The sequence below is a fragment of the Ochlerotatus camptorhynchus genome, unplaced genomic scaffold (genome assembly GCF_037179485.1).
Source record: "Ochlerotatus camptorhynchus isolate MF236.1 unplaced genomic scaffold, CSIRO-AGI_Acam_v1.1 ptg000312l, whole genome shotgun sequence".
NCBI classification, from domain to species: Eukaryota; Metazoa; Arthropoda; class Insecta; order Diptera; family Culicidae; genus Ochlerotatus; species Ochlerotatus camptorhynchus.
In genome coordinates this window covers 2858929-2878042 of record NW_027040800.1, presented here as the reverse complement: position 1 = coordinate 2878042, position 19114 = coordinate 2858929, and the positions used below count along the sequence as shown (strand labels likewise).

The following is a 19114-nucleotide window of genomic DNA, read 5'->3' as shown; positions in this document are numbered from 1 at the left end:
GCTTTCCATCCGATTAACTTCCAAATCGGCTTCATAACGTGTATTGAACTCACGTTTGTTAACACAATTCATGCGTTCCAAATTTTCTCCAGGCAAGGATGTTTCCACCTGCGACAGCTTTCCAACAAGGCGCTTTTTGGGCCAGCGTAAAATCCCTTTTGATTCCCATCTACTGGGAACAACACTCAGGCAGGTTTCTCCACCCTCAATAGTTTGCACAACCTTGAAAGGCATCCTATGAACAAAGAAACATAGTTAGTGTTCGTTTGAACTCATTAAAAAAAGAATTATTACCTGGTTGAATAAAAAAAAAACTGACGACGCGTAGAAAAAGTTTCGTACAGGTACAAACGTAAATAAACAGCTGTCAAACTGCTGCTCACGCAGCACGGTGGGTGTTCTTATTCAAGATTTCTATAAAACCTCGAATAAAACCAATTATTTTTAAAGTTTGTATAATGGAGAGTGAATAGTTTTGTATATAGCAAAATAATTTTATTTGAGAATAATTTATCTTGTTTGATACTAAGTTCACTTATTGTTATTTTAACCAAGTCAATAAATAATTAATGGCGATTTGGTGATGCTTTTGCATGCAAATGATCGTTGTCATACTTACACGATTGAATATTCAATGGAAATATTGTATACAATATCGATCAAAGCTTGATTTTTTAATAAAATACTGCAAAATTAATGATTAGGTAGCTAACTGCAACTCTGTCGGTCATTTTTTATCAAAATAATTTATGATTTATTTTTATTTAATCATTTCTAAATCTTTCTATTTCGCATTATTTTAATGGCGATATGCTTTTATCTTCGATTTTATAGTTGATATTAACAGTAAATTTAACAGGGCAGTAAAATTAAATGCTCAATATGTACAAAAAATAATGATTTCCATTCACTTGAAGCTATAGTATATTCATCACTCAAAATTGTTCATACAATATCTGAAATGGCCATCAAAAATTACAACGATTCAAGATAATTTTAGCTGCATTCAGTTTTATTTGAGATTTGTTTCATGAATCACACAGCGGTCCATTTTTCACGAAGTAAATTTAAATTCTTCAAGTGTTCTTGAAGAAGCATCGAATAAATCTATATATTCTTCATGAACTCTTATGCCTGCTTTGAAGTTGTCTTTAGAACCATAAAAATACACGTTGAATAAAACCAACCAGTTTTAAGAAAGTTTAATATAAGTCTTGACAACATCTTGTAGGGTGGGCCAAATTGAATTTGTAAGTGTTGTAAGAAGGTTTTATTACGGTTTATGAGATAGTTTAGCTTTAAACCTGGTTTTAATGGATTGAACTATAAGCTTTCTTCAAGAAGATAGTTAATTTAATATTGTTACTTGGGACGAGTGCACGGATGGATTTGAGTTCACTCACTCGAGAAAAAGTGACACAAGCTGTGGGCAATCCACCTCGGATTAACTTTTAACTCTGACCCTGTTTGGATAATATGTCAAATGTTTGTTTAGAGTCGTGTTGATTAACTCTGATGTTGACGTCAAAGCAGCTTGATGTTATTTATCGGGATTTGATTCGTGAATAATACCGGTTGGAGCTTACCACCATAAATGTTCATCCGAATGACAGGCTGTTTTACTGTCGACGTCGATGTTAATCAATACTATTCTTAACAAACATTAGGCACATACTCTCCAATCAGGGACGGTATTAAAAGTTAATTCGAGTCGCAGCTTATCGCCAGCAGTGTTCATGATTATAAAGTATTGCCCGCAGTTTGTGCCACTTTTTCTTGAGTGAGTGAACTCAAAGCCATCCGTGCACTCGTCTATTGAGTCGAGTAAACTCTCAGCTTCACTTTTACTTGTTGTGAATAGTTTTTAGTTGTGAAAGGAGCTTGTTCAATCAATATCAAGCATGATATTTTGTTCCCATGCCACGCGTGATATTTAGAGCATATCTAGATAGAGCCGGAATTAGGGCGTAACAGCTTTTGTAAGCAATGACTCCTCTCGTTGATTTCTAGGAATTCAAGGCACGCCTACACAAACAAGCAGCACCATCGTGTAGGGGAAGTCTTCCCCTACTCTATCGTGATGTCGATTTGCCAGGGAGAGCCATGACTTTCGAGAAACCATCGAGAGAAGTCATTGGTTACAAACGCTGATACGCCCAGCTCTATCTAGATATGAGCGCGGAAAAATATAATTTTATTGATGATTTTGCCAGCACTGCATAATAGTGTTGTTATCGTTGCTATTACTAGCTCTAGTTACTTGTACCGTGGAAATCTTAAAAAAAACATATTCACTCTACCGATGACATGCTGTTGCTTGCCAATTCATCTAAATCAGCTACAAATTTGAATGTCAAAACTAAATAAGAATGATTCTCATGAGTTGATAATTGAGAAATAACAAAAAAGCTCAAAATGGGTAGTTTTGTATTGTGACAGTGAGAGGACCTGTTTCTTCGTTGGCACACGACGGCCATGATATGTTCCTGCTCTGCGACACAATTATGAGCGCTCCTTAAAGCGCACATATTAAAAATCAGTGACTAACTAGCTCTAAATTCACTTTAACAGCCAGTGTTGATAAAAATCATTTCTTCTACACTCAACTGAGCTGAAAATGAAGAAAACCTTAAGAGATATACCAACTACTTGGATGAATTTGAATTTCGACATAACAACATTCTCTTGATCAAGGCAACCTCTGAGTATCGAAGTCAACATTTGTTTTTCTTCATTCGTGGCTAAATGTTCATAATCACCTGTGTTGTTGTCAATATTAATATTCGTCTTCATCTTGGTGGGGATGATTTTGAGGATCAAATTCAAATTGATTATTTTATATATAGCGCCGAAGAATGTGTCGTGTTGGTTTTTACGCACAGATCGATGGTAAACTACTGCCTCGTGCTGAATTGATGATAATATCGAGGCTCTGCGGGGTCGACAATATTCAAAATAATCATTTTTTTTTCCAAAATGAATTGGATTATTTTGCTTTTGAGGATCGCTGCTGATTTTGACTATTTTGGGTTGGATAATCAAGCACTGGTTAATATCAACAAACGCTTATTCGTTGATGAATATTGGAATCATTTGTTAATTTCTCTCGTACGTGACAGTGAAGATTTTCTAAACAATCGCAATTCATCTACACTGATTTGAAGCGCTACTTCTTGCGTGTGATGGTAAATGATAAACACTGACACTGATTACAGCACTGTTTCAAACCCGTTTTGACGTAGGACTACGTCTTTGATTTCTATATGGGAGTACACTTTGTGAAAACTGAAAATGGAACATGTAACAAATTAAGAAAGATTTTGAACGTTAATAACTCAGCTGTCCCTGGTCCAATTTCAATAATTTTATCACCAATCGATCAGAAATATGGCTACGCATCGATATCAATGCTTTTTTAATGTTGATTTCCAACAAAAAACTATTGAAAAACTGGTAAATTTCCAGCATTGTCCAAATGCGTCGAATTAACTAACAAATCCACCAATTACCTACATGCATATGCTGCTTCCCCAGCACAGTCTTCAGAGAGTAGTAAGTAGACGAAACAAGTCGAAGTGGCATTCGCCTCCGATCCTCGGGCGCGTGCGAATAGGGAGGATGGAATTGCGTAATATTTTGCACACTCATCGCCATACTCAAAACAACACGCTCCCAACGACCACTCCACTGTGTGGTGGTGTTCGGTCGTCGAAATTAGTAGCAGCAGTAGCAGTGCTTTCGGCGTCTGGCGTTGAAAATTGTTCTCCAGTAACAACGAAAGGCTGCCTGCAAGCAGTGAGCTGCAGAGCCCACATAAGCAACCATCAAAGGAGAAAAGCTGCACCGCTATGCTATGGATCGGAATCAGTAGCTCTTCGTGAATTACCCAACATCACTACTAAACGGTCCTTTTCAGGGCCACCAAAAATTTGTTAAAGAGTATTATTTGGACATTGGTCAAGGTCATCAGTTCCTGCAAGCAGCTAGCTATCAAGGCTCAACCTGTCTATAGAAGGTGTGGAATTGTAAGCCTAAATATATTGGTGGAATTAGTTTTTCCTCGGCTTTCATTCCGCACGATTCGTTTCTTTCGTTTAATCAATCACCCTTGTAGTGACGTGGAAAAGATTGTTTCAATCGGCGCTTACATATGAAATTTAATGTGGATTATAGAATTTTTTGTATGTTACCAAAATTTATGAATGGTTGTAACAAGTACGCTTTTCCATTTAATTATTTATTAATTATTTAATTGCACAGAATTCCTATTATATAATTTTCACATTTAAGTATATTGCATGTACGTTCGTTTTTACAATTAAGTTCATAAATGTATTCACCGCCAAGGAACGTACGTCCATATATATATACAGTTACACTTGTCATACAATAACCAACAAGTTCCCGATAAGTACAGCTAATTCACTCCATTTGACCCGAATACGCTACCTGTTCGTTAAAGTCCGGGGTTCGAATCCGAACCGTTCTCTCTTATAAAAGAATAACCGAAAATAGATTGGAGCAAGATAGTATACTGAAATTGCATGACAAGGAAAGAGATGTAGCATTGAATGTTCTTGAGAGAAAGATGATGGAAATTGTCGTTTGAAAGGTCGTTGAATTACTTCGGTAATTTGACGTACTTCCGGCCACGATGACCGTTGAAATCACGCCTATCTGAGGGTATCTGGAACTTCTACTCGTTCACTTTGACTTGAACCGTGGAAGAGGCGGGAGTGCGAGTAGTTAGTACTTAAGGGTACTTAGTGTCGCGGTGTGTTTTTCGTGGTATGTGAAGTTCAAAATGTGAGGAGTCTAAAAGACCGATTTTAATGTTACATCTTTGTTCCTTTCCGTTAGCCTGTAGAGTGCAAACTTTATGTAAAAAGTTCCGTGCGGTCGATTTATTGTGTGTGCAAAGTTTATAGAAAGGTAAGGTGAATAGTGTCTTTTGTGTGGAGATGTAACTGAAATGTGTCGAACAGCCGTTCGACGGCTTTTTGTTTAGGATCGTTTTGTGTAGGATCGTTTGTGCGGATTGGAGTTTGCACCGATTCGCTTCTAGCGATAGATGGCTTTGCTCGGCACACCGCAATCGAGGAAATAAATCGCGCTCTCTAGACCCCACGCTTCAACTTCAAGGTTCCCGGTTCGGGAGAGAATTTCGGAAGGGAGACACCGTTTAACTGTTCTCCGGCAGAGCGTTGGCCAAATCCGCCAATGTCAACCACGTGAACCTACGTACATTATTCGTCTTCGACGATCCCCTCGTTGACATTTGCGCCACCGGCAGTCGGCGCTGGTTCAGTACCAATTCGAGGGTTCGATTGGGAATTTCCGCACCATATCAGTCCGGGGTGCAATGTGCAACACCACCACCATTTGAATAGGCTGCTACTTTGCCGACCTCCCTTCGACAAAGGGATGCTTCTGTGCCGACACGGATGAAGCAGCGACGACAACGACGACTGTGAGTAAAAAAACGCATGCGAATCTCCACACATACAAACACATGAGCTCGAAGAAAATAAGTAAGTTAGGCTAGCAATCGCTAGAAACAGGATACTGCACACACGTTTAGGGAAAGCTAGCAAACAAACGAACAAAAATGGGAAAGGAACAAGAGTCATGAATAAACCTAGGTTAGGAACACGAATAAATCCTAAATGATTTCCGGTATTTAGCCATGAAATAAATGTTATTTTCGTAAAGTAAAAGCTTTCCCCGTAATGTTAATTTTTGTTGGTTAGATTCTTCACGTTTTGGTCGTTCTATTTTGCGTTATCTGCTTGTAGTATTTTTGGTTGTAGTTGAATTTACTCCAGGTTGGACTGCCTGGGAAAACAGTCTCCGCACTCACGTGTCAGGATCGGGGGAGGAAATCTGAACGGGAAAGTTCCTCCAGTGATGATAAATGTGTGTGGGGTTTTTGTGTTACGGTAGAACGACGGTTAACTTCAACTTTCGCTTAAGACCGTTGGAAGCGGCCTCTGTTTGTGAGGGTCTCAATCCCTCATGGAATTTCAGTCTGCTGAATCGCTCTTAAACTAAATTTCGGTCTCTTCCATTCATAAACCCGCCCTGAGGTTGGGTTTCTTGCCGGGCAAATTAAACTTGACGAGTGGTCCTCTTCGGAGGTGGCGCTTAAGCCACTCGTTTTAGAGACAGGAAGCGTATTCGGTGGTCGAGATCTTGCAGGCCGCGAGGCGTGCGTTACATGGTTTGCCACTAAATGTTGTGATAATTTATTGATTATTGAATTATCACACTGTATACCATGAAAAAGCAGCCTGTTTGTGAGTTTTAGCCTGTTTTTCAGGTAAGGAGTTATCATTAAAAAACAAATCGCCAGCTGGTATTTACCGGCGACTTTACAAATAAATAAAATCAAACAAAATCATCATGCAGAACTAGCTAGCTTCATATTTCACAAAATTGCTTTCAAGTGTTAAGACATCGTCTCCCGCAAAGTTTAATTTTTTCCCTCTACCAACACATACATCAGGGCTAGATAAATCTCCACAGGATCTATAGAATCCACGCAATTACAAAAAACAAAAATGCACAGCATTACGAAAAGAAGTCAGTTTTCGACCAATAGCAGATAGATTTTAATTCTAAACAAGCCAAACGATTGGAAATTCATCTACCAATCTGCTAAAATGAACACTTAGTTAATTTTCAATAGGTCACTATTGAAAAATACCAAATGTCCAACTGTTGCAATGGTGATCAAAATTATCACCGAATGTCTGAAAACAGCGCATTCCCTAACACAGACTTAAAAATCGAATTCGATGCGGTCCCACTGCTCATTCAAGCACCGTAAGTGGTGGTGTACAGTCCAGCAGCAGCAGTAGTAGCAGTAGCAGCAGCAGCAGGAGTGTTTTCAACAACAACGAAAGGCTGCCTGCAAACAGCGAGCTACAGAGCTCATATGAGCAACCATAGAGAAGGAGGAAGAAGTTCCACCGCTAGGCTAGGATCGGAATCAGTAGCTCGTCGTGCTCAGCTCAGCATTACTCAACCATCACTACAAAACGGTCCGTTTCAGGACCAACATTAATTTGTTAAGAGTATTATTTGGACATTTGTCAAGGTCATCAGTTCCCGCAAGCAGCTAGCTATCAAGGCTCAACCTGGTCTCAATAGAAAGTGTGGAATTGTAGGCCCGAATGTATTGGTGAGATTAATCATCGTCCGACCATTTTCCAGAACACGCTGGTAGGAAGTGTTAAAAATCTATATAGAATTTGAGAGAAGTGGGAATAATTCCGCTTTGGGTGTATATTCAGGCCCCACAAAGCCAATAAAATCAAATTTGTGAGAAAATTAGCTCTCACGAGTTCAATCTCTCGAAGTCCCTCCTTTTTTACATATTCTGCACAAAAGATACATTCATATAATTCGGAAGGAAATCCTGTGAGGGGTGAATTGAATACACTTTAATACCAAAATGCACAAAACTTAAAAATTCATAAATAACAAAAAATTCAAAATACACCTTTTAAAGTTGGGTTAATGAATCGAACATACTCAAGTTGACAGTCCCTTGGATTCTCTTTATCAACTTTCTCTTTGAAATAAATACTACAAATTTGATACGCTTACATATAAAAAACGGAAAGAGTTAAGATAATTGATGATTGATCAATTAAAAACCTAAATGTTCACATTTGTTCCGTCCACTAGTGGTCCTACGTCAAGCTTCCATTCGTGCCCCTAGGCAGAGACCCTTCTACTTTCTTGTGCCCATCAACATTGCAACACGGGAAAAAATCCGATCTCCGAAATGAGAAAAATGACTCATGATTTCATGAACACAGCGTATTTTCATGTTATGAAAATACACCATGAATAATATTCATGATATCATGAGCAACTTTTGCGTAACGCAGCAAATATTCCCAAAATCATGAATCATCCGAGTTGAAATCATGAGCTAAATTCATGGGTTTAACTTTTAACCAAAAAATGCAAAAAGAATAAAATAAAGCATCAGACTGGATTCGAACCAAGAACCTTGAGATCACTAAACCCATACTTTCACCACTAGACTATCAGCACTTGTATAAGTTGGAAGACAAAAGGCGTATAAGAGATACCTATGTAGTGCGGTTTATGAAGACGGTTTGCCAAGTACGTGTAACGCTTGTAGCGGTCTTGATTCCACTGCATTATGAAATCATGAATTTCCATGACGAAATCATGAATCATTGTTACGATTTCATGGGATGGCAAGTTTTTTCATTTCATGATTTTTTATTCATGAAAATGGAATCGGATTTTTTCCCGTGAAGAGATCGAAATATGTAGAAGTTGAGCTGAATGTCTGTACCATGAATCAACATTTCTTTTAAGAATTTGAGATATAGTACATCAAAATATGAAGATTTGTCTAGTAATTTTAAATAAAACAGCAAAAAAGGTTATCATCCATTTAATTCCTTTTAATTAATTTTGGTATCCATGACAGATACGTATTTCGACTACAATGTGCAGTCTTCATCAGTGTCATTCCCACTAAAGAACTTATCAAAACCTAACCCCCTTAAATACTGATCTCCTACACGCAAACCAAAAATCTATAACAATGAATGTTAGTTCCGTTTCCTATCATCCTCTGTTCATGAACATCGCAACGAATGTTAGGAATTGACCATGCAGGCGATGTAATGGTTTTTTGTCTTTTTTTATTTCGTGTTCCATCTACGCTTTCGACTATACCAGTAAGCTTGTAGCACGACACACATTGTAGAACATTGTAGAACGACGCACACACTTGTCTCGAATCTCTCCAGCAGAAAAAGCATACGAAGTCGAGCATGCGAGAAAATGAGCGCTTCATGTTTGTTTTTAGGCTATCCATATTCAGAAGCATGGAGAGAGCAGTGAAGAAAGCACAGGTCTGATAGTCGCAACGTCCGTGGTTCGAGTCCAGTCGGCAACCTTTTTTTCTATTATTTTCGACATAATTAATTTCACTCACTAATACACTCCACATTTTTCGGTCTCCAATTTTCTTACATCGGACCGCAGCTAGGTATATCGCATCCTCGGTTCATGCGGTCTCCACTAACATCCTCTGATGATGATTCCCACATAATTGTAAGCGAATCTTACATCCACCGGTTGGGTGTAGGTAAAAATGTCAAGATCACAGGTATAAAAATGAAACTACACATAGTACCTTTTTTGCTGTTTTATTTAAAGCATTCCGCTAACAACCCAATTTCATTACTACATAGTAATTTTAGACAATTTTGTAGCCTTTGTGAGACTCAAACCCAATACTTCCAGCGTAAGATGTCATTGATGCATTGTTGTTGACCCTGTTCGAATTTGATATTTCATTAAGCAGGTTTACTAGCATCAACATATTTGTCTACAATCTTATCTAATCTAATCTAATATATACGCAGCCAGTATATACGAGAAATCATACTGGAAAATGATTAGGGTAGATAAGGCCAAATTATTTTTCTTGTCAACATGTTTGCAGCACATCTGAGATATGACATAAACATCAAAACTTCCAGGCCTACTGTGTTGCAGTTGACACAAAGATGACTCTGTGAAATGATTCGAGTATTCGAGTTGAAATGAATATATTTAAACAGCGATACATTTCGTGATTCTTCAGGGGTGGAAGGATGCGAAGACATACCGTGCCAAATACTCCTAGTTAGGTTTAGAGTGAATGTAACTGATGTTAATTAATGGTATATACAATATACACACTTAGAAATACCTAATCTTACACTTTGACATTAAGGATGAGACGTAAACAAACATGTCATGTAAAATTAAGTGCTCCGAGACTGAAAAGTTCGAAATTACGTTTTATTGTGCTGAATTTTGCGTCCATTATGACTCAATTGTATGTCAAAATTGACGCTGGTATATGTCAATTATGTAAAACAGTAATATTCCAGATTTGGACTGAAATTTGATGAAAATTGATTATGTTCCCTATTTTTCGATATATATTATTCGAAACGTAAACAAATGTGATGTCACGTTTGCGCTTAGTCCTCCTCCCCCATATGTCATAAGCTGTAACGTTTCTTCGTGACGTAATTTATCGATAGCCCCTTATAGGCATCCATTATTTACTGACAAAATAAAATTGGAATCGGTCAAATGATTATCCTGTAATTGCGGTTCTAACTTTCAAGAAATTCTTTCAAATTGGGTCTGAATTGTGGATGTCGAATGAATCGAGAGAAACTCAATGTAGTTTCTGATTTGAGTAGTTAGTTTAAAGCTTCAATTGGCTTAATTTCGTTAATTTACAAGCTATTCGCCGAAAGTGAAGCTCAAAACAGTGCCGAAAACTGAATTGAGGTACACGGACCAACCAAAACACGAACAGAGTTCACCCCTTGTATGATCATTTTTCCCAATTGCGAAACTCCGCCCGAGCGGTGCAAATCTCCCATATTTATGATCTCCAGAAGCTCTCAACTGCTGTTGTTAGCATAGGTCTCTTTTTTCCGCTCGCGCTCATGTACTCACCGTACTTTACGGCAGACGACAACCTCCGGTCGGTCGGTCGGTAGCTCGATGATGGTGCAGCAGCAGTGGTATACCTATTCCATGAAGATTACCACGAGAGCACACAAACTACTAAATACCTCAACGAGTGTCCTACCCTCCCCCACCGCAGTCTCCAGTCGCTTCGAGCAGCGGTGAGTTTATTTAGAGAAAGAGATACAGAGATCGCGGGCGCACACACAAACGCACGGGACGGCATCCACCCGACACCGACCGAACCGAAAAGGTATAAATAAACATAACATAATGCTAAAATATACATGCGTAGTCCTTTCAACGGCATAAGGTTAATCCTCACATGATTAAGACAATAAATCTAGCCGGATTACCGGGACATACGTTACGGAAAGCAGTGTGGCACACTGGCAGCCAGCAGAGCGCACATTTTCGGCTCTCTCTGTGTGTGTGTGTGTGTGTCGTATGTGGCGGGGAGCATCTTCTATGTCTGTCGTTTGTTTGTTACGTGTGTATGTGTGTGTGGTGCTACAATTCTGGAGAACAGCCCTGGGACAACACTCAACAGCTGCTGCTAGCGGGACCTGCTGGAGAGCCTGGCAGCGGCGACGGAGTGGTTTTTCCGTGTCTACATGCTCCACCGAAGAATCCCGCTTTTATGAGACATTATTATGATTCACCGTTTGGTATGTGCCTAGTGGTAGTTCTTGTACCAAAATGTGGCTAAGATTTTAAGTGTCCGGTTATGGGATTAACAATCGGCAGAATGTACGTGTTTTTTCGGAATTTTTTGAAACGACACATTTACACCATAAATTACCCATCAAACTGCTATTGTCTCCGTATAAATCTTTCAAACCAAAACCAATAATGATCCGAATTTTCACCCGACAACACGAAGCTAGGGGGGAAAAATGCACACCAAATTTCCTCTGGTCGACCCTCATCTGTTTGAATTAACTTGTCGCAGCATTTCGATTCACTGTGCCGCCGCGGCGATGGCCCTGAAAAAGGGAAATAAACCGGGCAAACAAACACAAATCTGCATACATTATGATGTCACCCCCCTGCGGTGTAGCCGGGTATTCACCCCCTGTTTCTGCTTTCCCGCTGCTGGATAAGAAATCCGGGGATGAAATTTTCAATAAAACTAACACCCAAAGTCTTTTCCTTCTTTTCCGGACTGGATCGATGATGGCTAAGGTTGGGTAGGAATGCTTTTAAATGGTTCTAGTGTTGCGTAAAATCAAAATTTTAGTGGCCGAAGATGGCAAAACTATCAACTTAATTTAATTGTGTGTAAACTATTGACTTCATCAAACAAGTGTACTGAAAAGAATTGTTCACTAAAAAACTTGTTATACTGCATCAAAATTTAATCCTACCCAACCATTTTAAAAATTTTACACATTCCTTAAACTCCCTACAATATGATAAAAATTTGTCGCAGCCTGCTAGATGCATAATTTTTCATGTCTTTTTTTTCAATTCATTGGAATTAAATTATCAAAAAAAAAAATGGAACTTTGTCGAAACAAATGTATGCCTAGTTTTACTTGCTTAAAAGTTATTCGTTATTTTCGGGATCAAGAATTGATACATTTTTGAAAATTTATGTAAAAAGATTTATTTATAATCTCTTCATGTTCACCTGCTACAAGTTATAATCAGGCTTAAAAGTGTGCCAGAATTGATAAATAATTTGTTTCCAGTCGTTGTTCCATGAAATTTCTAGATATCTTTTTAATTTACATCATACATTATTTTTTTGCAAATTCCCGGTCAAAATTTGGTCAAACAAGAATTTTTAAGTTAAATAAGTATAAAATACAGAAAAAATATCATCTAAGCTTCCGGTTGACCGAATACGAATAGCCAGGCCTTTCGGTTAACTCCTGTTATCAGATTCTGTACAGCCACTCCTCAACTTTGTTCGCCGCAGAACACCAGTTTGCCTTAAACTGTTTCTCGCTTCCCACAGTTTGTTGGGTCTTCTTCAGGTTCCGCTTGACCCAATATTTTTCGATTGGGCGGAGCTCTGGCGTGTTGGGAGGGTTCTTGTCCTTGGGCACCACCTGCACGATGTTGGTGGCATACCACTCCATGGCAGCTTTTCCGTAATGGCAGGATGCCAAATCCGTCCAAAACAACATGGAACAATGGGAAAAGCAGCAGAAGTTTTTTCAGACACTCGTTCACGTAAATTTCCTGATTGCAATGAAAATGTCGCTTTTCAAGCCACAGGCACAGATAGCCTGCCAAACCAGATGTCGTCCATTACCACGCAATTGAACTTCGTCAGCATCGTCGTGTACAGCTTCCGTGATCGTGTTTTGGCCGTCTTGTTTTGTTTATTGTCGCGATTTGGAATAACTACCTTCTTATAAGTCGACAGTCCGGTTCGTTTTTAGCTCGTTGCACGGTTGTAACGACGCTCCTAGCTTATTTGTGACATCTCGGACGGAGAGGTTGGGGTTCCGCTTGAAACCGCAGGCCACTCTTTCTGTCGTCGCTGTGGCTCCCGGTTTTCGATTTCTCTCCGATCCAGGCTTCCTGGCTGTCGACAAACGTTTCCCGAACACTTATTACGTTGGTGACAGTTGATATGGTCACTTTTAACTATTTCGCTAAGTCGGCGGGCGAGTTGCAGCGTTGCCAGATATACCGATTTATCGGTATTTATACCGATTTCCGAACTAGATACCGATATACAGATAAGATTCCTCAGAATACCGATTTTTAAAATTGTATACCGAGTTATACCGATGTTTTTTAAATGATCAAAATTACTATTGCCTAACCATACTCGAATTTTGGAGAAAATTACTGTGAGAGATTTGTGTCTTTTTAAATAACTCAAATTTTTGAGCCCTCAAAGTTCATAAAAAAAATCATTTTTGAAAATGTCATATGCTTGATACTCTTTTGAATAATTTTTCCATTTCTTCACCGTTTTTGGCTACCCATGAATCGAGAAACTGTCGGCTCTTTCCGGTTATTCCTAGAGAATCGCAAAATACTTTTTAAACATTTTTTTAACTTCCTAAAGTTTTTGTTCATTTCTAACTTTCTGAATTTTCTTGCATCTTTCGTCTAAAATTTTCTTCCACCTTACACCATAACTTATTCCTCAATTCCTCCCGAAAACTTATTTCAACTTCCCTTGGAAGCTTCTTCAGCCTTCGCTCGAATGGTTCTTCCGTGTTCTCCCGCCAGTTTTTTTTTTTCAAATTGCCCTGAACTTCAGGGATGTTTCCAGATTTTTATTGCAGATTCGCACTAGCTGTAAGAACTTTTAAGAAGTTCTGAAAGTTCAGAAAAGTCTAGACTTTTGAGAAAGCTCCGATAAATTAAAGATAGTTTCATTAATTTCTGTTCAAATTCCAAAACCAGAAAATTTCAGGAAAGTCCAGCGAACTCCAATGAACTTACAAAAACATCAGAAATATTTAGGAAACTTCTTCAAAGAACTTCAGGGAAATTTAATGGTTTTCAGGAAAGTTTCATTTGTTTCAGAGAATTAGGATAACTTTAGGGAAGCTCCGTGAACATCAGGACAGATCAATTAATTTCAAGGAAATGCTGATTATTCAAAGGGTTTCCGAGAAACTCAGGCAATATTCCACAAATTTAGGAAACGTAAGGGAAGTTACATGGCCATTTGAATATTGTGAGAACATTTTATGGGAAATTCCGTGCTTTTTAATGGCAGTGCCAAGAACTAAAATTTTAAAAATTGGGCAGTACAATCACAATACTTTTTGGGCAATACATTCAAGAAAATTGTGAGAGCACTTAAGAATCTTCGTAATCTTCAAGAAAGTCAAGATACCTTCAAAGATGATTATAGATATTCAGGAAGCCTCATTATAATCAGGGAAGTTCCGAGTACTTGGATGATGATCAGAAAACTCTACAACAGCCCCATTAACTTCAAAAAAATTACAAGAACTTTTAAGGAATTCTGTGAAATTATGGAATATTCCTAAGTGCGTTTCAGAAATGTTCTGAAAACTTCAGGGGCATTGCGGGGTCTTCAAAGATGTTTTATGAATATCAGAAAAATTTTCTGGATCATCCCCCAGAAATCTCTTTCTTCCGGAATTATGTCCTTGTTTCTTTTGACTGTTCCGTAGGCGCTCTGGCTGCCGAATTTCTCAAAAAGTTTCTTGCAATCTACCTTAGGAAGTGTCTGCTAGCGTCTTCAGGACGTTTCTTCCGCCTTCTTCTGGAAGTGTGTCCATAAGCCATATATTTTCGACTTTTATTGGAAGGTTTTTCCGAGCTTCTTCTGGCTTCCCCAAGAACTTGCTACTTCTGGAATATACTTCCATATTCCGAAACTTTTATGACTTCCTTTGGATGTCCTTTGGATTTTTTTTTATGGTTTCTTTGAATACAGGGTGATTCGGAATAACTGTCCCTTTTTAAAATGGTCATAACGATTGAACGCTTGCATGAATTTTTGATATCAGTATATTCCAGATATTCTACATATATAATCTTCACCTAAGCATAGTTTATTTCAAATCTCTCTCCCTTTACCTCAATTATCAGCCACATTTGTCATGAAAATTAACCACAGCTGGCACGCACGCTTTAGTTCCAGCACTTTTTGAGTCCTGGTGATGCGTTTAAGCTCTGATATTGAACGGATTTTCCAAGCATGGTTCCTTTGTACCTCTATAATGATGCAAAAATAAATGATACATTCTTTCGAAGAGATTTCAGTTTCTAAAAGATAACACACGATTTTTTTAAAGAATTATGCCATTCTTCATTTTGACGTCAATGGCTGCTTGAAATCACAAACGAATGAAATTTCAAATCCTACTATCAATACAAGCTGATATTTGTACACACTTAAAACAAAAATACTTGAACATATACCCATTTTACCCATTGAGAATTGCATATTTGTGAAATCGGTGACAGTTATTCTGAATCACCCTGTAGAGAGACTAGAAGTTTCTCAATTCTTGTCTTGGTAGTTTCCAGATGTTTCTCCAAGTTTTCTTAGAAGTTTCCTTAAATTTCTTCCAGAAGAGCTTCTTTCTTCTTTATCTAGATGTTCCTTCAGAAGCTAATTCGAAGTTTTCTTTCAGAATGTTCCGATCATAGTCCAAAAGTTAAAATTTTCGCTTTCAAAAACAGCTAAAATATAATATAAATTAAAATAGTAAATACCGATAAATACCGATTTTTTAAAAACTTTGATACCGAGAAACTTTAAAACAATCTGGCAACGCTGGCGAGTTGTTCGGATTTTTACGATGCGCGTACAAAATTTTGTTGCGTTGCTTCTTTTGCTTGCATGCCATTTTGATAACTGAAGAGCAAATGTCAAAATCAAAATAGAGACATCATTCTACCCGCACAAACCTACAAAATGAGGGGTGTTCATGTTTTTAAATGCTCGATTAAAATAAATTTGTCAAGTTAAGTCAAGTGTTAATGGAAATTTACAGGAACATAACTATTCTTGCTCCAGAAAACCATGAATAACTCTTAAACGATCAACAATAAGCTTATAGTTTCTTCAGCAAAGTTTGTTGTCATAAAATTTCCTATTCCTGAACTGTAAAAAAATGCTTCTACACTCAGATATTTTTTACACGGGGGATATGTACCGTGTAAAAAAAAAGCGTGTAAAAAAACCTTCGAGATTTTGATTTTTCACATGCTTAAACGTTTTTAAAAAATCGGATTTTGATGCCATTTGTAATTAAAGCATGCTTTGGTCCATATAGACATATTTTAAAAATTTCTGTATTCACACTTAACTTATGATTTTTTTTATTTAAAGTATGCCATTGATTACCTGTAGCATGAAACGGATAATGTGAGTGGAATCAAGTCGATAGGTTGTATCGTTGTCCAAAAATCGTTAAAAACGTATCGCGTAAATCGTGAAAAACCGCGTAAAAAACTGTTTAAATAAACCGCGTAAAAAAAACCGTGTAAAAAAGACTTCAGTGTAATTCTTAATTTTGGTGCCCTTTTTCGATGAATAAGTGCCATTATTCATCTTAAAACCGGGATTTCAGAATATTAAAAAAATAATTAAAAAAAACTAAACATCTAGTAGGCTGTGACAATTTTTTTTTTGAATGTGTAAAAATATATAATGGTTACTAAATGTCGTTGCTTTAGAAATATGTGTTTCGATATGACTATAAAAATCGACTTTTTTCAAAAATCTCATTTCGGCCTACCTTTAAATCACGTTTTGCAGAGTTATCACCAAACGAAAGTTTTTTTTTTTTGTAACAGCCTAAACTACCATTTGGCGGTTGAGTCTCCGGGTTTCCAGTTAATGTGTTATTTTGGGCCACCCTATTATTCACATTAGTATTGCCGGTAATCCTACAATTTCAAAAATATTTTATTACCTACACACTTAGAAATGATTACCGACTTCGGTAATTTTGACCGACCTCTCAACAGCTGAACTCTCGCGTAACATTTAAAAAGGGTATACACTCGTTGATCGATTCTCTTCATCGACTTTCTCTTTTTTGGTTTACCACGGCAACATAAACGAATTTCTTGCTAAGCTCGCAGCACAGTTCGACAGAAGATGATGCTAGCTTGCGCCTGAAACAACACACTGAATGGGAAATTCATTTGCAGCCGGGTTATTCGCGAAAGAAAAAATCGATGATGAGAATTGATCAACAATGATTGGCCCTTTTCCCGTGTTGCACTGTTCGATAAAAGCGAGGTATGTTAATTTATTGGCGTTGAGGCTTCATCAAGGAAAACTTCACCGCATTGACAAGACTCGATTATGTATACTAGGCTGACAGTGCTTTGAAATAAGTATTTAGTGAAACAGCTTTTGAATTGAGAGTCAAAGTTTTACCGAACGTTCAACTGTTGAAAGTGCGGTAAAAGATTACCGAAGTCAGTAGTAATTTCTAAGTGTGTACTATGAAAAAAAAAACCAATCGAACTTTTTCCCTTAAAGAGATAGAAAGATACTTTCTTCGGCTAAGTTGCAGAACTACTTTTGGCTCTCCGTCGTTCTTCCGGGTCATCCAGCGGCATTAGGATCTCACGGTTTGGATTTGTTCGTCAGTGTACTCTGGGGATCTGGTTTTCTTTCTACACACTATTCCCTCCTTCCTTAGAGTCTTCCAGATGTGTGACTTCGAACAACGGAGCTTTCTGGCCGCTTCCCGTTGACTTGCCGAATCCTTGTTGTTGAACATGTTGTGCAGCGAGCGGAACGTCTTCTTATTTATTATTTTCGTTGGACGGCCGCTAACTCTCTTCCGGGTTACTGCCATGGGTGCCAGGATACGGTTAACGGTGGATACCGGAACATTTTCCCTCTTAAACTGGTTCACCGTGTACTTTTTTGCACAATGCGCGCGGGCAGTTCTTCCTGTTTCGACGGCATGCTGAGGATAACTGAACATGTTAAAGTCAAATAAAGTGTGTCACAATTTTCTGGAGAGTGTAAGGATTCATTCACCAAAGGTGACATTTCCCTGCAAACGTTTTTGTTCTCTTTGACAAGTATTGGAATCATTCTCATTTTTTAGTTGACACCCGTTGAAACTTTACTCGGATATCTATGTAAAAACAAAATGCAATTTTTATGGGAAAATTCTTTTACCTTTCAACCAACAATCCTTCTAAATTTGTTTACCGCAAAATTGGAACAGATTCCCGGAAATCGTAATACGATATTTTTGGTATATTTCTCGGGAATTGTTGTTCAGGATGTTCCGGTAGGCATGGGTATGTGCATTAGACTGATGCAAAATTTGAAATTTGTACTCCACAAACTGTTCCAAATTGGACCCTGATTAGCCTCCCAAAATTTAAACTCATTTAGTAAGAAACTGACTTGGCACAAACCATTTAAAGTTTATATGGGAATTACTATGGAGAAACAATAATTTTGGTTCATATCTATCTCAATATTCACCAGTTCACTCTACTTTAAAAAATGATAGCTGAGCTTGTTGAAAATTTTCTCAGCTACAACTTTGTTAAAGACTACTTTTCGATAAAATGTAAGAAACAAAAATTATTAGTGATTCAAGTCACTGATGTCTTATGATTATGCTCAATCATTAGTGATTATGGCACGTAGAATAGACGACAAAAATCATGGCTACTATGTCACACTGCAGAATACAGTGTTGCCCACAATACAGTTGCTTAATCTTGCCATAAGATTATCAATCTCTTAAACAATTAATAGCTATTTAATTTGACGTTCGACTGAAAAACGATATTCTACAAAGTTATAGCATAAGAATAGTAATATAATTTGTTAACAGTACAATATGTAAAAAGGCTAGAAGACAATGAACAAAAAGTTTTGTTTTTCCATAGTAATTTCCATATAAACTTCAAATGCTTTGTGCCAAGTCAGTTTCTTATCAAATGAGTTTAAACTTTCGGAGGCTAATCAGGACCCGATTTGAAACCGTTTGAACACTGGGGAGCGAAAATTTCAAATTTTGCATCAGTCTAATGTGCATGATTGACCACCCGTGGATGCTACCCCGTTATTGCTAGATTAGCTGTAATTGTACAGAGAATCAACAGCTGATGCTTTGGACTAGCAATCATCCTCAATGTT

At 37.8% G+C, this 19114-nt stretch overlaps 1 protein-coding gene across 1 annotated transcript in view; it reads left to right on the top strand.

The window, feature by feature from the left end:
• Ptx1 (pituitary homeobox homolog Ptx1) overlaps positions 1–19114 on the top strand; it is a 170647-nt gene that overhangs the window by 88966 nt on the left and 62567 nt on the right. The gene's annotated exons all lie outside the window — the stretch shown is intronic.